The sequence below is a fragment of the Vulpes lagopus genome, chromosome 8 (genome assembly GCF_018345385.1).
Source record: "Vulpes lagopus strain Blue_001 chromosome 8, ASM1834538v1, whole genome shotgun sequence".
NCBI lineage: Eukaryota > Metazoa > Chordata > Mammalia > Carnivora > Canidae > Vulpes > Vulpes lagopus.
The window spans coordinates 42,517,314-42,522,878 of NC_054831.1; positions in this window are offsets into that span (position 1 = coordinate 42,517,314).

The following is a 5,565-nucleotide window of genomic DNA, read 5'->3' on the forward strand; positions in this document are numbered from 1 at the left end:
TCTCTTCCTCAATTTCTTCCATAAGTGTTCTGTAGTTTTTCGAGTACAGATCCTTTACCTCTTTGATTAGGTATATTCTTACATATCTTATGGTTTTTGGTTGCAGTTGTAAATGGGAACAATTCCTTAATTTCACTTTCTTTTGTCTCGTTAGTATATAGAAATGCAATTGATTTCTGTGCATTGATTTTATATCCTGCCACATTGCTGAATTGCTGTATGAGTTCTAGCAATTTTGGAGTGGAGTCTTTTGGTTTTCCACATGAAGTAGCATGTCATCTGCAAAGAGTGAGAGTTTGACTTCTTTGCCAATTTGAATGCCTTTTATTTTTGTTGTCTGTTTGCTAAGGCTAGGACTTCTCGTACTATGATGAACAACAGTGGTGAGAGTGGATATCCCTATGGTGTTCCTGACCTTAGGGGAAAAGCTCTCAGTTTTTCCCCATTAAGAAAGATACTCACTGTGGGTTTTTCATAGATGGCTTTTATGATACTGAGGTATGTTCCCTCTATCCCTGCACTATGGAGAGTTATAATCACAGGATGCTGTATTTTGTCAAATACTTTTGTCTGCATCAATTGGGAGGATAATACGGTTCGTGTCCTTTCTTTTACTAATGTGATGTATCATGCTGATTGATTTGTAAATGTTGAACCACTCTTGCAGCCCAGGAATAAATCCTATTTGTTTGAGGTTAAGATATGGGCAGAAGACATTTCTCCAAAGAAGACATACAAATAGCCAACAGACACATGAAAAAATGCTCCTCATCCCTTAGCATCAAGGAAATATAAATCAAAACCACAATGAGATGCCACCTTATACCAGTCAGAATGGCTAAAATTAACAAGACAGGAAACAATAAATATTGGCGAGGATGCAGAAAGACAGGAACTCTCTCATATTTTTTATGGGAATGCAAGCTGGTATAGCCACTCTGGAAAATGGTATGGAGGTTCCTCAAGAATTTAAAAATAGAACTAACCTATGACCCAGCAATTGGGTCAATAAATATTACTAAGTATTTATCCCAAAATACAAATGTAGTGATCTGAAGGCATACCTACATCCCAATGTCCAAAGGAGCAATTTCCACAATAGCCAAACTGTGGAAAGAGCTGAGATTTCCATTAACAGATGAATAGATAAAGATGTGGTATATATACAATGGAATATTACTCAGCCATTAGAAAGTACGAATACTTATCATTTACATTGACAGGGATGGAACTGGAGGCTATTATATTGAGTGAAATAAGCCAATCAGAGAAAGACAGTTATATGTTTTCACTCATATGTAGAATATAAGAAACAGTGTAGAGGATGTCGAATAAGGGAAGGAAAATTGAAGGGGAAGTCATCAGGGAGAAAAGCCATGAGAGACTCTTAGCTATAGGAAATAAACTGAGGGTTCCTGGAGGAGATGTGAGTGGGGGGATGGGGTAATTGGGTGATGGGCATTAAAGAGGTTATGTGATGTGATGAGCACTGGGTGTTATATGCAACTGACAAATTATTGAACACTACATCTGAAAGTAATGATGGCTAATAGTAATATGTTAGCTAATTGAATTTAAATTAAAACAAATCTCTAAATGTAGTCAACCATATTGATACAGAAGAAAAAAGTACAGACATCTCAATAGGGGCACAAAGAGAATTTGGGAAAATTCTATACTTATTCATGATTTTTTTTTTTTTACAAAAAGCTCTTGGTAAAGACATGGTAAGAGATAGAAGATAACTCCTTTAATATGACTGACGTTATCTTTTCAAAACCTCCACCAAACTTCATATGGGTGAAACTGTTGAATCATCCCATTAGAAAATCAAGAACCCATTACTACCATGTCCTTTCTACATTATGTGATGGTTCTGGACAAAGCAGTACATCAAGGAAAAGAATAATATAAGGATTAGAGAGGAGAAAATAAAATTGTCATTATTCACATCAGATTGTCTACATAGAAAACCCAAAACAATCTTATCTGCCTTAGCTGTAAGATATTCATTTAACTTCATTTTAAAAGCTTCTTACATTTCTTTCAAAGATATATTGTTTACTTCTGTGGGAAAATAAAAACAATAAAAATAAACTCAGTAAGAAAACAAAATTAAAGAGATAGTATTGTTGCAAATTCTCAATAGCATAATGGAATCATATTTATTTTCAAATGACCAAATATTGACATTTTACGTGGTACTCCTTTAATATATATTTGGAATAATCTGTTTCTTGGAAGTTTGACAGAATAACTGGTTTGAGCAAAAACTGGTGAAAACTGAGTAACATCTGTAATCTCATTAATAATAATGTGCCAGGGGATCCCTGGGTGGCTCAGCGGTTTAGCGCCTGCCTTTGGCCCACGGCGTGATCCTGGAGTCCCGGCATGGAGTCCCGTGTTGGGCTCCCTGCATGGAGCCTGCCTCTCCCTCTCTGCGTGTGTGTGTGTGTCTATCATTAATAAATAAAATCTTTAAAAAATAATAATGTGCCAATGTCAATTTACTGATTTGGATATTGTACTATAGTTATAAAAGGCGTCACCATTGGGGAAGGATGGGTAAAGGGTTCATGGGGTTCTATTCCATCCTTTTTTGCAACTTTTTGTAAATCTAAAATTATTTCAAGAGAGAAATTTAAAAAGAAAACACGTCTTGTTTACGACTTTCATTTAAAAAATTTTAATCAGATAAAAATCACGTAGCACTTATTTCTTAATCTAGCTCGTTGTTGCTCACATTAACTAGAAATGGAATCCCTTAAAAGGCCTATCTCCAAAAAGCAAAGTTTTCACATTTATGTTTCTCAAAGCTTGCGATATAGAATTTGATCTCTGCAGTAGTAAGGTCATGGGTATTAACAGTTGTTGGCTAAAAAAAATCCCAGGGAGGTCATTGTCACCTATAGTTTTCTGTCACCCATCCAGATTCTACATTAGTATAAACAATCTTCGCTTAATTGTCATTAAAGAGATAACCATGGATGGTATCGCCTACTGAGTGATGTGCATAAAACTTCATAAATATAGTTTAACCCATTGACAAGAGGTAATAATCGGCACATGATTGTAGCAATTCCTCTAACTAGTATGCATCCTTTGGTTTCTAATACCAATTTGAAATCACTTTGATTCAGTTGGCCATTGCTCCTCAATTCTGTTTCCAGTTTCTGGAGTTTCAAAGATCATTCTATGCTTTAACTTAGAAGTTCTCCCTCTGCTCCCAGGTGTGGAGGCATCTCTGTAGCTGACCAGAAGAAACAGTTTTGTCATGTCTCCTGTCAGAGTTGCACTAAATGTGCTCAGCCCACTATGTGGCCCTTAGCTTGTCATTTTAATGGATCACTGGGCAGCTGCTATAATGGGAGTCTATCTAAAAACACCACAATCAGAGGCCATCTTCAAGAGATGCTCAAAGAGGAATGAACAATGTGAGGCTTTTAGTTCTTATCAAATGTCAGCCTTTTTAAAGTTGAGAGTCAAAAAGGCTTTGAAAAAAGTCACCTTGTGAAATGACACAGTTCTATCCACTCTTTTTTTTTTTTTGAGGGTTAAAGGGTTCAGTTTCATTTATACAATTTATTAGAAAAACTAATAGCTAAGTATTTAAAGCCACTGGGCTACTTTCCATTTTAAAAGTCTATTTCTAATGTTCTAAAATTAAAGTGGCAGAAATATTTTTACACAACATGGCAATTTCTTTTTCTGCCATGGGTTTTCATGTGTGTCTCAGGCTGGCCCACCAGACATATATGCCTGAAATCTTTGTTCTGAAGAGATTTGCCCCAATGATGAGAGAAGAAATTCAAGCACCACTGGAGCATTTCAGGCTGCCAGAGGTCTCTGAGGTAGGAAAAATGAACATGCTTTCCTGTGCCTTTGTACAGTAGGAAAGTAGTAAGAGGAAGAGTTAACATAGTCTGAGGATGTGCCATGTTCTGAGGTAATCAATGCCCCTCTGGCTGAAAGCCTTTTCTCTATACAGCAAAGGGCCGATCCAATTTTTCTTCCTTCAGTCTTCCATGGAGCTTTTCTGGATTTTTAATTTTCTTCATACAGAGGTCATCTCCTTAGATTACTAAGAAGTGGGCCACTTGATGTAAGAAAATTGAGTCAATTTCCTCCTTCAGAGAGCATTTCAAGTAAATTGTTTTTTTTGTGTGTGTGTGTGTTGTCATATGCTTCATTGAAATTGATTTTATCTAAGTTAACATTAGGAAAATGAATTCTAATGATTTTCAGATATTTCCTACCTATATCCTGTAAATATCTTATTTCCAATGACTCATCCTTGAGAAATAGGTACATTTCATAGATAAAGTAATGCTCATAGAAGACGAGGATCCTTACTTTCAGTTGCCAAAGGTTCTCAGGTTCCGTTACCACCCTTGATTTGACTTGCATCATCTCCATCTTCTCAACTTTGAGGTTAAAGTAATCTCTAATGACCCTGATTCTGAATCACTTATTTGAAAACCAGTCATTTGAAGCTAAGGAAATAGAAGTAGAATCCCAGCTGACTTTTAAGAGTAACAAGCAGGCTGTTGTAGGCTCTATCTTTACTGGACTTCAATTTAATAAAGTGAGGATGTCTTTCTTACTATTGGAGGATTCTCTAACTGGTGTTTGAATCCCTCACCATTATCATTTTTTTAAAGTTATTATTTAAATTCCATTTAATTAACATACGTTATTGTACTCTGATGGCTTGACATGTAGTACTGAGTAAGGAGGTGGGCCACAGGGACAGAAATAAGTGTGACCCTGTATACATATCTCCTGTAGTCCCCTATAGATGCAGCTCCATATGATTATGCCAGGAGCCAGCCTCAGAACTCTTGCATCCATTATTCCAAGGAAGACACAACTATCCAGGGTTGATACTCCAGATGAAACCCACTTGCCATCCCAGAGCTAACAAAGGGATGAATTACAGATTCATAGAGGCTAAGAGAGGAAAATGATTTCAGAAATATAGAATATGATATTTTTAATGAAAGAAATAAAATGTACTGACATCTTACAGAATGAAAGACAATTTAGTAAAAGTGCTAGGAAAGTACATTTAGGAGGGGGAAATGCAGACAAGAACCCTCTCCATCTTGCTCTAGCATATTAGATAAGCCATATATAAATGATTTGCTATTACTTGTTGGATCTCTGTTTTTTCAGTTTAGGTAATTGAGAATTGATGACGTGACAGGTCAGCTAATCAATATTGCTGTGTGCCTACTGAGTGCTAGAGACTTTGGTAGACAGTTACAAATAACTAAATAGAAGTATTATATAATATTGGATAGTGAAAACTGTTGCTTGAACACAATGACTGTCATTTTTAGTGAGTGATTTGGATTTTTTTTCCTGTTAAAAGTTTATACTTAATCCCCAAAATAAGGCAGCAACGTGTAGTGGTTAAGAACACAGACTGTAGCTAGACTGTGCTCTTTGGGTCAAGTCTAACTCTGTCATATTATGGCCTTGTTACATTGGGTAAGTTATGCAAGCTTTAAAAATGAGGAAAATAATACCTAATTGTTGATTATTATTAGTATTAAATGAATT